The sequence below is a fragment of the Taeniopygia guttata genome, chromosome 5, assembly GCF_048771995.1.
Source record: "Taeniopygia guttata chromosome 5, bTaeGut7.mat, whole genome shotgun sequence".
In the NCBI taxonomy this organism is placed as follows: domain Eukaryota; kingdom Metazoa; phylum Chordata; class Aves; order Passeriformes; family Estrildidae; genus Taeniopygia; species Taeniopygia guttata.
Window position 1 is genome coordinate 54259837 of NC_133030.1, and position 14713 is coordinate 54274549.

Genomic DNA, 14713 nt, shown 5'->3' on the forward strand with positions numbered 1-14713 from the left:
GTGCCTGTGGGTGATTTTGGCCTTCAGCTTGATGTTGGTTGTTAAAAATATTTTCCCAGATGTATTAATACGACCAGACTGGATTGCATCTGAGCTGAACATTGTGAGCCTGAGGCAGGACATAAATATAGAAGCAAAACAGGCTGACATAAGAGTCATCTGTCCTCTTCTACGCAAGAAGTGAAGGGGAAAGAGAAGGGAACTTACTCTGTTGCAATTTTTAGATACTTTCAGGAATTAGCCTGAGCCTCAGAGAGTGCCTGCCTGGGGTCCTGAGGCACAGAAGCCCCCACATATCCCTCTCTCAAACCCTGGTGTGCTGTGCCAGAGGATTGCACACTCAGCACCATTTTAACCCAGGCTTAGATCTGCCTAGACAAGGTCTGCAATCAGGAGTAACTATTTGTTTAATGTGTTTGTCTAACAGGATTACCCTTATCATAATGATATAGCAACCTGGCCTTGGTAGAACAACCCCCAAGGGCACAAGGGGTCATGTCCTTGTGTCCATTGCCCCAAATATGCACAGCATAGCTTGTCTCTTATCATGCAATATCCAGCTATGCTTCAGTTGGCATTCAGTGCTCTGATTTGGGAAAGAGAAATTGTGCCAGGTGTTGCTGCCTGCTGACATCACACTTGGCATTTCTCTCCCCACCTAGAAAAAAAAAAAAAATCAATAATATTCAAAAGTTAGAAAAATGATGCAATGTTTTATAATTAGAGAATAGGATGGCTTCCCCACTGGGAATTGCTCTGAACAGACGCTTGACTGAATTAAATGTGAATTTGTTGCCCTGGCTCCCTAAGAACCAATGAATTGCCTGCCTTTTGTATTGTATATCATGAACATGCCTTAAAATCCTTACAAAATCATCTGTTTGTCTATAAAAGTACATTCAATTTTGCTACTTAAAACATTCAAGGAAGGTTCAGGATGAAAGCTCAGTTTTCCTGTAGATAACTAGGATAAAGGTTTTGGTAAGGCAGAGCCTGGCACCATAGAGGATTGGTACCCAGACTTATTCACTCCAGTTTCTGGCCAGGTTGGGGACACTTCCTTGTTCCCTGTTGGTGTCATTTTAAACCCTGCACTTTTCAGGCTGGTGGATGTGAGCCTGTCCTCACCAGCTCCCGGGCTATTTGTGGAAGCAAAACCTCTCGCTCACTATGTTGCCAGTTCCAAAACAAGCAGGATCCTCTGTTTATAATGTTCTATAATTGGCCTGAATGAAACCTGTGGTTCAGGCTGTAGGGCCCAGGACTGCTGATGCAGCAGCACCCTAATTCCAAGCAATGCTGCTGGGAATGCCAAAATGGCTTTGCATAAAGCTGAGGGATGTGTAGGTACATAGTGTTAGCGGTATGTTCACAAGCTCCTGTTTCTGGAGCAGGCTGTGCTTGTCAGGGCTGTGTAGATCCCCTTCTCTAGATGAGGTTTGCTGGGATGGAGCCTCCTTGGAGCAAAGCAGAGATATCCTCTTTCTGCAGCAGCTTCACTGTGTAGAGGCTTGGGTTGCCATGGGGAGCATTACCCTAACCATCTTTTTTTTTCTTTTTTTCCCCAAGGCATTTGTAGCTGGTATGTGAGTAGGGCTCTGTGACTCAGAAATTACCTATCCAACCATTGGGCCTAAATTATTTGAGTTCAGCTCTGATTAGTGTACATTTATTTTGGTGGCATGTGTGGCTGTTCAGACCCTGCTGGTCAACATGGAACTGTTCTGACCTTGTAGCTCATCGCAGGACAAACTCCTGTCTAAAATAAAGCAAAGTAGCCCACTCACTTTTGTTTAGAGACTGGTACACACAGTATAATGCTCACCCAAAAGTTGTATTTGATCTGGCTTTGGTATAAGAAAGCCCTCTGCTATTTCAGCTCTAAAACACAATGGATATGTGGCCGAGCAGAAAGATTAAAAAAAGAACTGGCCAATGCTTTGCGTGTCTTAGAGGACTTATTTTTATTCCCATTTGTTCATTCTCTCTGCTCTTGGCTGCTGCTGGGTCTGTTGAAATAACAAACAGGGATGAAGAAAGAGGGCAGCTCTGTCGTGAGCTTCCTTCAGTGGGAAGCGGCTGCGGTGCAGCAGTTAACTCCAACGGCGCCTGCAGCCTCCGCAGCTCTGCCGCCAGCAACCCAACGGGAAACTCGTCCTGTTTTTCTGAAAAAAGATTGGATGATCAGTCAAAAGCCTTTTTGCTGCAGAGTGGTGTTTAGAAAGAGTCTCTCTTTTGCTTTGTAAAAAAGTGGTCAGAAATCTTCTAATGCTGCATGCAGCTGCTCTGCTGCCAAGAAAACCTCCCGGGCCTGGTGATGAGGCCTCTGCAAAATTTCCAGTTTCTCTGTAATTACTTTCTAATTAAATTTTCAAATCTAAGTACAATCAGGAAGTTAATCCATAGTGGGTTCATAATAGGATCTTTCCATTTGCTTTTTCTAAGTCAATAGCTATCCTCTGTGTAGAGGTGATAGATAATTTTGTGAATATAAAGGTGCTTAAAATCAGGGTAGCAATGCCTTTTACCTGACGCATTCAGCACTAGTGTAATTTCATGCACTCTCCATTTGGAAGCACTGCTTTTGCATAAAAAATTGTTGTAACTGCCTGATCAGATGTGTCCATTAGTATGTCTACTCATGGCTTATTAATTGGCTGGGGCATTATGGTTCAAGCTTCTCTTGCCAGGATTTTCCTCTACTCCTCCACATGCAATTTAGGGAAATGAGAGGACTGATGTTTCCAAAGTGCTGCAAGAGTTTTATGATACCTCCACTGCAGAAAACAGAAATAAAAAAAGGTCTAAAAAGATGATGTAAAGTAACTGGGAGATGAGATACATGACAAAAACGTGTAAATAGTGAAGCTGAGAAACAACTGAACTCAGCTGCTAAGCACTACACTAAGGTCAGTTTGCTCCCTGCCACCACCTGCAGGGGTCCCAGTGGTCTCCTCCCCTTTGGGTCTGCTCCCTGGATCTCTCCTATAGCCCTGCTTGGATACTGGGACCAGGACAGGCTGACTGGGCTCACCATTGCAGGGCTGCCCACAGTGGAGCAGCCACTGTTGAGGTGAACAGAGAGTTTGGAGCACATGCAGGGTTTTTCGCTGCAGAAAGGGGTGAAGCAGACTTGGACAAAGGTCTTGGGCTCCTTCGGACTTTTTTGCAGCTCTGTAGACAGAGTCCATCCTGGCCACACGTCCCATCTGTGTACCCCAGGTTTGCCAACACAGTCTGTCACCAATGGGGGCTGTACCCAGCTCTTGTGAGTGCTGCTGTTCAGCAGCTCACTCAGAGCTGGGTACAGCATCACCTGCTGAAGCACCCAACAGTACCAGTGGGAATTTCAGTCATGCTGAGGAGCTTTGTAGGATATAGACAGAATTACTCAGGGTCGCCTCTTCACATTTCTGCTTTGTTGCTGTCAGCCTCTAGCCCCACTCTCCTGCCCCAAAACTGGAGATGGCAGAATAAGAAGTGCCTGTGTCCTGGTTTACAGCCAGGTGTTTCAGCTTAAACCACTGAAGAAAGTGAGTCTGGGATAATATACCAGTGTGATAAAAGGAGGTAAGCCTTGGAGTAAGGTCTGTGCTTGGCAGAGGTAATACTGTGGGGTCGGGTTTTTTAAATGATGTCAGCATTTGAGATCCCTTAGACTTGTGTTTTGGTTAAGCCCACAAGAAAATAAGAGTGCATTTGAGTTTACCCTGGAAACCTGGCTGCTGTCTCTGAGGCACAAATGCTCCTAGAGACAGCCTGCTCTTGCAATTCATGTATTCTGTGAAGCAGAAAGAAAAACATATTGGCCAGGGCTCAAGCACCTTTCTTGGTTGTCTTGGTGATAAGTGTTTGATAAAAGTTCAAGGTCTTTGCTTGCTTGTATAGAATAAAAGCAGCTTTGCTTAAGTTACTGCTGGCACCCATGGTTTTCCAGAGGGTGCTGATCTGTTGTTCCCAGTGTCTGGGCTATTCTTGGTGAGTGAGACAATGTTGTGTTGTGTGGGTTGTAGTTTGTCCAGTGACAGAGGTGACCTTTCAGTCTGTGGCATGCAGCAATGGCTGTGCCATGGCAAGCATTTGCAGTAAGCTGGATGCTCCCTCTGAGGGGTTGGGGCTTTGTGGAAGGAGTATGGGAAGGTGGCACAAGCCCACTGCAGTTGGCAGCCTGCTGCAATGGCCCCTGGAAGCGAGCCAAAGGTAGCTGCTGTGTTAGCACCATCATTAGGTTTCATTAGGAGGCAAGGGGAGCCTCCTTGGTGCTGCCACTTCCAGCATTTTGTTGTCTGGGGAAGAAGGGACTGGTTCTCTGATGCTTGGTTTGTGCCCTGAGAGACTTAAGTGTGTTTGAGGGCAGGATTTTTATAGCAGAAGTGTGAGGATGGTGGTGGGGGGAGAGGTGAGGCAAGGTCAGAGCAGTGGGATGTGACAGTCAGGTTTTCTCTCAGGGCTCCAGGGGGCTGAAGCAGATATCAGAAACTGAATTCTTTGAGTCACCTGCAGTGGTGAGAATGCAGCTGCACTCCCTCTGCTGCCTTCAGCCCCTGCTCTCATGGGGCTTCCCCAGCTCCATCTGCCTGACACCATGGGCAGCTTCCCAAAGCTGGAACCTCAACTGCTTTCATTTCTGCACAGGCCAGCTAGTCATTTCCCACTTAGAAACAAACATTTTGGAGACACCAGAGAAACTGAGTCACCAAGAGGACAAAGTTCTGTTGCTTTTAAAGTGGCTCATTCACCAGTGAGTTTCACTGCACAGCAGCTCAGCCACCGCTGAACAGAAACATACAGAGAACAGGAAAACGTGCTTCTGGAGCACGTCAGTCTTTCACTCATCAAGTTGACTTCCATTTAAAGTGTTGTACTTGAGGTGGCTTTGTTCTGAGATTTGTTTTAATCTGTCTTGAGACATCTCCTTCTTCCTTATATGTAGAGGTCTTCCTGGGTTCCTCTGAGGACGCTTGCATTGGCAGCGCAATGGAGATCTGAGGCGTGGTTGTTGCTGCAAGCTAAAGTCAAACAATTCCCCTCAATCCTTGAAAAAAAGAGGAATCTGCTCACCCATGTTTGACTGGTGCCTGGCTTCTGCACTTTTCTAACCTTCATTTCCATTTGTGACCTGTCCATAGGTGTGTGCTCACACTTTTCTCCTGCTGGCCCGGGCAGGGCACCGTGCGCCTGGTGTGCAGTTCCACACTGATGTGGTTCTTGAAAATCCAGTGTGACTGAGGACATGCACAGCTTGGAGATGAATTATTGCCAAGTTTCCTGGAGTATTACTCAGCACTGCTGGAAATGGCCCCAGGGATCAACACTCTTGCAAATGATCAGCCAGCCCCTTCCTCACAGAGGTCCTTATAGGAAAATGTTTGTCTAAAGTGGAAAATTGTTTTTCAAAAAAAATCTCAGAGAGAGGGATAAATAATCAAAAAGCAGTGGGAAGCATTTAAATGAAATTTCAAGCAGCATAGTGGACATTTTAGTTGAGAGACTTATACTTGTCTCATTAACACAAAAAAATCCAAACGTAATTATTTACCTAAAGCTCTGTCACGAGGGGTGGATGCTGCCAGCCTGCAGGGCTGAGCCAGAGCCCCAGATCCCACTGCTCGTGCTCTGTCCACAGGCTTTGGGCTGGCACAGGCACAGTGCTCCTTCTTGCCTGCCACAGCCTGGTAAACACGGCTGGCTTGTGCTCCAGCTTAGCACAAGCTCGGTCAGGCACCTGAGAAATCCAAGCCAAACCGAAGTGCGTTTGGCTGCTGAGGATGGAGTTGCTGTCAATTTGTTTTTCTCAGCTCAGCAGTTTCCCCTGAGATCTCCATCAACCAGCCGGTGCTCGGTGTCGCACTGTCCTGCCTCAGCTCCTCGTCCCGGGAGCTGTGTGTGTCCCCAGGCTGGCCCCGAGGGACGGGGAATATCAGATTCCTTCTGTCTTTTTGAAATTTATTTTATTTTTTTAGGACGCTTTTCCCTAAAGTGTTTAAAGCTAGGAAAAAGCTCCAGAAGCTGTAATAAAGTCGGGACCACGATACAAATCACCAGGGCTCTTCCTACGGGCATTTCGGCCAAAGTTGACTCGCGGCGCCTGTTCCAACCTGCAGCAGCCGCGAGTGCATCAGCAGCCAAAGGTTCCCCCCTGCAGCACAGTGACAGCTACTGCAGGTGCCCCATCAGCTGGAGCTCATTTATCCATGAGGACTTTTCCTGTTAAAAAAAAATAATGGAAAAAAACCCCATCTTGTGCTGATAAAATCCAGAGAAAATTCTACTTACTTCAGCAAAAGCACATGGAATTGTTAGTATCATGACAGAATTGGCAATTATTGGCACTACTTTTCCTTTGTGGGACCCCATCTGGGGAGTTTCCCAAGGAGATATGTTGGGCCATGGGTCATGATATAATGACTACGTCCACGGGTCAAAATTTTGCTCCTCACCCATGTTGAGGCATGAATAAAAAATGGGCTAAAACTTTATGTGGTTCAAGGGACAGCTGAAAAAATTCATAGTGAAATGTGCTGAGGGACACTAAGGCAACACCACAGTCCAAGAACAGGGCTAAGAATCAAACTGCTGGAGGCAGTGGGTTTTTTGGGGGGAGAATTTTGGTTGATTCTCTGTTCTGGTAATACCCCCTCTTCTGGGTGCACCCGGGACTGGTGGACCTTCACATGATCCAGCCCCACCACCCTTGTTACCTCATGGGCATCTGTGCCAGTGCTTGCCAAAGCATTTGGGCTTGCTGTTGCTTCAAGCTCTAGCCAAATTTAGGCAAATGCAACTAAATGTACTACACAGAGGTCACAGATGAAATGCATTTTCCAAGTTTACCTGATTAGATCCTTTTCTAAAGGAAAACTGAACTGAAAAATGTGCTGGCCTTGTGCATCACCTAAACCAAGAGTATCCACATAAGTATATATTGACCTGCCCCATTTTAGGGATGCAGTGGGGCTTGGCCAGCAGTTGGCAGAGGCTGATAAAGCAGTTGGGGTGCTTTGTTCCCCTCTTACATGCACATCCCCTGAGCTCTTAGCTGGCTGCTGGCACAGCCCTCAGTGTAGCACAGACTGTGTTTCTCATATGAAATTCAATAAATTCAGCATTTTCAGGACCTCGGTATAATCAGGGTTTTCAATCTTCTCCTTCATTGCCTTCTAATATACCCTCCTAACAATTAACTCTGTGTGCTGGGAGAACGCCAAATGCAGGGTAAAAGACTTCGTTTTTCTTTCCCATAATTAAATGTCGTGTTCGCTGCTGTCTTTCCCACTCGATTAAGTGTCCGTGTATGGTCTAAAATGCTCTTTGGTGAATTAGCATAAAGTCTGTCAGGATTTCAACCAACATTCTCCCTCCCACTGCATCTGTGCAGTTCACAGAGGGCAGCATTGGCCGGCAGCAGGGGCCTGGAGATGGGTTTATTGCAAACCTCTCCCTGGTTTCCCTCCATGCTGCAGGCCAATTGGGGCAGCTAGCTGATTAGAGTATTTTTTGTTAATTACATCTAAAGACATATTGGAGAAATATTCCCCAAGCCAGACTCTGGCAACATCTACAGCGCTGCATGTGATGGCAAAAAAATATAATCGGTTGTCAAGGAGTATTAGAAGTGTGAGTTATGGGCTGGGAGGTGAAATAGCAACTTTCCACCAGTTCAGGATGAGCTGGAAGTGAGATGATGACTGGGGTCCTCAGCATAAGATGAGCAGTGTGGTTATCCTTGTTGGCAGCCCTATGCTAGGGAATGACCACTTTCCCCAAAAAGCATTCCCTGGAGCCAGTGCACTTTTTGCCACATTCCCCATGGCTGCTCTGTGCCACTCAGTTCCAGAGTCTGTTAACTCAGCACTAAACCATGTCCCAAGTGCCACTTCTGCACATCTTTTAAATACCTCCAGGGACTGTGACCCCATCGCTTCCCTGGGCAGCCTGTTCTGTGCAGCACCTGAACAGCTGCTTGTTCTAGGCAGCTTGATCCCCATTTCAGTGAAGAAATCTTTCCTCATATCCAGTCTAAACCTCCTGGCACAACCTGAAGCTGTTTTCTCTTGTTCTAATGCTTGTTTCTTTAATTTTCGTATTTCTTTAATCTTCACAACTTCTGGTTTGTTACCAAGTCCAGAAGGACTTGGATCCATTATAAGTTGGGAAAAAACTTAGTGGGGAGGGGAACAGAGCTGGCAGATAAACCTGGAATGTGACAGTGAGTTCCAAGCCCTCCTTGTCCAGAGATACCTTTGTTCCCTTAGAAGGGATTACACTGGGTAGGATCTCATACTCCTGCTGTTTCCCCAACTCCTCCTGCAGTTCTCTCGGTGTCCTTTGGATAAACAGCTGCAGAAAGGGAGCCTTTGTTTCCAGAAGCGTTGGGGGAATGGCTCGTGGTGGTACAGATAACCCTGCCTGTTGAGGAGAGGCTGCAATACAACTGGGAGGGTACACAATGAATTATTCACCAGCTGTTTCCTCTCCTTTCAAGACACTTTCTGTAAAAACAGGGGCTGGAAGTGGTGCATGTGAGATATGCAATCAACAACACAGAAGGAGTTTGAGCTTTTGGCTTGCTGGGTACTCAGACCATCCGTCACAAGGAACTGGTTTGTGCAAACCTGTGTCTGGACCTCCATGATGTTTGACTGCAGGTGGCCCATAAATGTGTTTTCTTTTTCTCTGAATGCCTGCTGAAGACCTGAAAATCTGATTTACAGAAGTGCCAGGTGCCTGCAGCTTTGACAGATGCTGGTAGGAGTGATTCTTTAAACACACAGAGAGAGGCACAGTGCCATGCACCCCCATGATTGGGCTCTTGAGGCTTTCTGCTTGGGCTTCTGGCCGTTTGCAGCCTCTCTTTTGCCTGGTCCAGTCCCTAAGGAGGGGACAAAGACAGCCCCTCCCTCCTCGGGCTGCAGACAGAGGAGATGTTCTCACCTTAGTGAGCACTGGGCTGCATTGGTGAGGTACAGTGGGAAAAAAAACATGAAAAAAATACAGGTCCCCATGTCTGAGTCCAGCACTGAGCAAAAACAATTGCCTAAGATGTGAATAACAGGCATTGCTGGTTTTTGTTTTTTTTTCTTTTCTTCAACCTGGCTATTCAAACTGCCATGAAAAATAGGTCTGTTCTTTTCTTTTATAACCTCTTACAAGCTCTCAATTTTAGCCTCCACTCCCCAGAGCCCATAAAATAAATGGGTAGAAACACCATAAAAATGAACAAAATCCCAAACCATAGCTAGTTCATATTCTGAGTGTATCATTAAATGCATATTTAGGAAAATCTCTTATCTTACATAAATATGTAATTGTTTATAAATCTGTAACTGATTTTAAGCTATTTGAAACAGCCTTATAGTAGAATGACCTTCTAGAAATTGAAGGTGGTGCCAGATGACTGCACTAAAGGACAAGAACAGATTAGGTGTGAAATACCTCTGTTTTAATATATTTGAAAAAATTTCCCAGAAAAATTACAAGTTAAAAAAGAAGTAAAATTGCTCGTTTATTTCAATGTTTTTGGCTGTAAGTAATAAGAATATTTTCCTCCTAGGAGCTTAGCAGCCTGCCATACCCAGGAACTGAGGACTTAACCAGGAATCAGCTGGGCAGGCCACCTTCCTCTCCTGCTGTCACTTTTTAGCAGTGGGTACTCATCCTGCTTTCTGCCATCACCTCCACCTCTATAGGGCAACAGCACAGATATGAGAGAGGTTACTGAGAAAGGACAGTATATCCTTGTACTGCCTTTGCCTATTTTCATAAGAGCTATCTCAGAGCTGGAAACAGTCTAATGTGCCTGCAGTTCCAGGGGAACACATGGCAGGAGAAACAGAGGAGTAGACATGAAAACAAATGGACACACACGTTGTGTTTCTGTTCTTCATGCTGGGTATTGATGTGCAGTGCACTGAACACCTGGCCTGTGCAGCCAAATCCTACCTGATCCCCTGGGCCTGGATGCAGAGGATGAGAAGTGCTCCCCAGTCTGCTGAGTCACACGCTGACAAGGTCTGGGCATCAAGGCGAGGCTTGCCCAGCCATTTTCCAACCCTAGCCAGGTCCTATTCCAAGAAAAGAAGAGAAGGTTAAGTTCTGCATCCTCCTTCAGTATTGCCCCCAGCTGAGGAGCAACCTTCACAGGTGCCCTCCTGCTCCCAAGTGTACCTTTGTCATGAAACCAGAGGATGACTCCAGGCTTTCCTCAATCTGCCTGGGGAGAGAGGAAATGGGATCCTGTCTCTTAAGGGAAGGTGGAAACAGCTGAGCTGGTAAGAAGAAAATACATCCCTGTCCTTTCTGTGCCTGGGCTCCAGCACCAACTCCCTCTCTAAGTGCTTTGGAGGGGACTTAAAACGTTGCTGCCCCTTTGGTGGAGACTGAGCTGGCCCCCAGAGTGGGGCTGAGCCTGTGCTGCTGCCACGGATGGGTGCACGATGACAACCCACATGATGACATTCCCAGCAGTGGGTACAGTGAAGTGTTGCCAGATGATGACACCTCACACGGTCCCAGGGATGCTTTTAGATTCATCTATTAATAGCTCCCTGTGTTTTCACTTCTGGAAACATAAATATGTATCCCCAAATGCTCCTGATTGTCACATGCCTGGAAGTCGGTAAATTGGAGACTGATTTCAGATCTGTCCAATGTAAGGCTCTGTGATTGATCAGCATGTCTGGAGCCGTCCTTGCCTCACTCCTGTGCCAAAATCCTGGGAGTGTGTGCTCATCACAGTGACAGGCTGGGAACAATCTGAGGAGGAAAGCTGCAGGAGCTGGGTCAGTCCTGGAGCAGGCTAGCATAACTTCAGCTGATTTGAATGTGAATTGCACTCGTTTAGGCCAGGCCTGGAATTTGCCCCTGGCATGGGCTGGCTCTCTGCAGCTTCATTTGTTTTTGACCCAAAATGCTGTCCGTGGGAAAAGAGCTGAGCAAAAGCAAATAATGGTGCCAGCCTCAGCTGTGACTTTGCCTATGAAAAATTCAGCTAATATGAGCGATCCTTACTTCTTGTGATCTTAGATTTTAACTTTTTTTAGAAATTGCAGTAGATAATGAGTGCATACAAATGTGTGTGTATGGGATGCAAACACATAAACTCCCACCCATGAACACACACTCTAAATACTGGCTTATTCAAGTATAAGTGTTTTGTTTCTGGATTTAAACTTCCTCCAGATTCAGTAATTTTGGAGCGGAGATTTTGTCACATTGTACTGCTGAGATGCTCAATGCAAATGCTGGGTTTGATCTGGCTGCTGACAGTTTCTTGGGTGATTTGTGTTCTGGGCTTTGTCACATGGTTCCCTCTCTGAACCCAAAAGTCTCTCTGGGCTCTGCACTAGCTGAACTGCTGGTTTTGGGATACATGGGTATGTTGGCAGGGCTCTCCCCAGATCGGAGATCAGCATTTCCAGCTTTCCAAAAGGTCACTTTTTAGCATCTTTTCACTGTTGAGTGACTAAATTAAAGTGTTCAACCTAGTGGCAGTGCAGGAGGGACATCAGTGACCCCACTGACAAGAGCACATGTGCACAGGTGTGTTTAAGACCAAGTACAGTGAAATGTCTATCAAGAAGATATTTCCAGGTGATGACAAATTCAATTTGCTGAGAGAAGAGCCACCCTGAGCCATCCACAGCTGATGGGACTATGTCCCTGTGCCAAACACTGCCTCTTCATCCTCTGGCAACATGAAAATCACCCAGGGTGAGCTGCTGCCTAAATGGACCTGCCAGCTTCAAATACTACCCTGAGCCACTATCTGATACAAATGCAGCTCTTCCTTTGATCAAAGAAAGCCACCTGCATTGATAAAGACTCATTCAGAGCTTTGACTCTGTGCCCTCTGCTCCAGGCAGGACAGCTACCCTCAGGAGTGACAGAGGACACAGCTATGCCCTGCAGAGGTCATGTTTCACTCCAGGTGGAAATAGCATTTCTGGGCACCCTCTGGCCTCTTTTAAAAGTCCTGATAATTTTAAGTCCCACATTTGGCTAAGGTAAAACAATTTGCAATTCTAGTCACTCACATGAGAATTATTTTAGGATAAAGAGCAGAGGCATTTGCAGTCTGGTGAGACATTCCTCACAAGTATTAATTTGGTCTTGTTGCTGGGGGGACTTTCTAGAGAAAGGAATGGGGAGAATAAAAAAAAAAGAAAAAAAGAAAGCAGAGAAGGAAACTGGAAAGTGAAGGTCATGTCTTCCCTGTGTGGAAATGATCTTTACCATGGTGGTGAACTGTCCTTGTCTAGATCTCTGTGCCTGGGCACAGAAGGGGAGAGAACAGCAGTTTTGGCCCTAAAAATGCAGAAATAGGAGGTGATATTTTGCTTTCTTGCTGCTCACAGGGAGTCACTCAAAAATCTACTGCAGTGTAGAGCAAAATGTGGCCATAGTGATCCAACTGCTTACCGAGCTGGGGAGGGCCTGAAGTCAACTAATTTGTTAGCAGCCTGTTTGTGTAATGTAATCCCTTGTTAGCCTTGAAAATGCTAAATCAGGAGTGAAATCAAGATTTTTCTCACCACTAGATTTAGTTTAACCTTTCCAAATGGGATAATACAGCAGAATGCTGCCTTTATTGGAGCTGTTTTATTTCATCCCATTTTATTTCCTTGTTTGTTTTGAGTAGCCAAGGACTTTCCAATAGAATATCTTTGTGCTCTGCAGGCTGCTCAGAGCAGGTCATATTAATGAACTATGGATAATGTTTCAGAGAGCATCTCAGAAACCAGAGGCTGTGCCTCAAACCCAGGCTGCAAGCCCCTGGGCTATCCAACATCAGGCTTCCCATTCCAGCACCAGTTTTCCCCAGACTACCGAGGCTGTATGAAACAAGCTACCAGTGAGATTACTGCATGGCTGGGCTTTGCTTCTAAGGGACAGGAATCTCCATTAAAGAACCAGTGCAAGTTGCAGGGCACAATGTGCACAGTGCTGAGCTGAGTGGCACTGGTTTGGAGGCTGCTGGCACACGGAAACACTGGGAGACAGTGTGTCCTAGTGTTTAGTCCCCAAAGGCTGTCCCAGGATGCACGACTCGTACTTCATGGCCTTAAACTGCTTTTGTTCATGTTAGTGGCCCAGATGGCTGGGGAAAGGCTGGACAGGAGTGCTCCCATGGTGGGCAGTCCATGCACAGCCTCCTCTGCCACTGCAGTGGGGTTGGAGGGAGTTCCTGGGGGACGGCAGCAGGCTCAGGGGCTACAGCCTCCCTTGCCTGCCTCAGTCCAGGAGCACCTTCTTCCCATGGTGGGAGAAAGGCATGAGAGCATTGGGAGGACTTTTGGGGAATCATTTGCTATGGGCTTTGCCATTCTTTGCCCCTGGTTTCCACCAGCAGGATTTGGGATAGGCTTGGTAGCAACGAGGATTTTCCAGCGGATTCCTTAGGACTGGTCTGACAGAGGCATCCTGTGGGCGGTGTTGTGAAATCCAATCTGTTTTTTTTTCCTCTGTGACACAGATCTCGATTTACCTGCTTTTTTCCTGCCTACCAGCAACTCAAGCCAGCTGTGTTTTACACTGAACTCTTGCTTGAAGTCTTTGAATTTTCCACAACCTTCAGTCACAGATGTGAGTATGCTGATAACTGATTACAGCTCCCAAGGACTCTTCTATGCAGTCATCTCTGTGCATTGTGAAACAGAGATGTATGACAGAGAAGGAAATCAAGTAAGTGACAATGACAGAGTTGGTCATAAACTGAATGAATCAGCAAACACCCAGTTTTCAGTTATTTACTTTCAATAGACTAAATCTTCAGGGCTGAATTTTTCTCTTTCCGTTTCTCTTGGGTGTTTAAATCACATGCAGTACTTTGCAAATATAGATTTCCACCTCATGTGTAAAAACAATGAGATGAATAATTTTAGCACAGATGGATCTCATAATACTCTTCTGTTTCCAAATATTCGAGAATCCTTTTAGAGCCCTGGGTCCTCATTCCTGGTATTTGAAAGCTAATGTTTGATCCTTTTAATCTGAAATTCTATTCCATCTCTCATCTTCAAGGTTATAATTTTGCCCTAGAAAGGCTGAGGAAAATTAAGAAATTGGAAGACACTCTCAAGTACATAGTTTTTGCGATCATTGGTGATTTTTACGTTAGATAATCTGAGATTCTCTAATTTGTGGAACTGCAGCTGATAATGTCAAAAAAGGGTATTCAAGATAAGGTCCCTTTTAAGCAAATAGTATGTAAGGAGCTGACCAATATTAAAACCTCTTGAAAAAAACCCTGTGACACAAAGAAAAGTAGATGGTGTGAATGCAACCCAGCATGGTTTCTGCCTGGTTCCACATGATGCTGGGTGGAGAGACTCAGGCCCAGAGCAGCTCACTTTCCCCTGACCCCTTGTTCACCATGGCTGCCCAAATACCCACAAAAGCCCCCGTGGCTGATGAACTCCTCACCAGGTGGGTGGTTAAAGCTTTCATTTAGACAAATCCCCAACAACCTACAGCTCCTAAGGACTGCCTTTCAGGTCGTTGCTGTTAGCCACTCATGCTGGACATAGAGGGCACTTAGAAGCTGGAAGGTTTGCATTGGGAATCTCAAAGAGGAGATGCTGGTTTTGGGTATCAGTCTTTGCTGGTATGTTCAGCAGCAGTCCTGGGATTTCGGCTGGAGGGAAGCTTGTTTTGTTAAGCTTTCTGCTGGGGGGAAAGTGGTGCCTGCAGGGAACCTTCCTCTGCCTTGGAA

At 46.1% G+C, this 14713-nt stretch overlaps 1 long non-coding RNA gene across 1 annotated transcript; it reads right to left on the minus strand.

Moving 5' to 3' along the window:
- Positions 1–1939: 1939 nt before the first annotated feature.
- On the minus strand, positions 1940–10753 carry LOC115495608 (uncharacterized). The gene is made up of 3 exons (XR_003960919.4): positions 10168–10753; positions 9943–10064; positions 1940–2165 (listed from the first exon to the last, which is right to left on the minus strand). It is a non-coding gene; the product is annotated as an uncharacterized lncRNA (long non-coding RNA).
- Positions 10754–14713: the final 3960 nt, after the last annotated feature.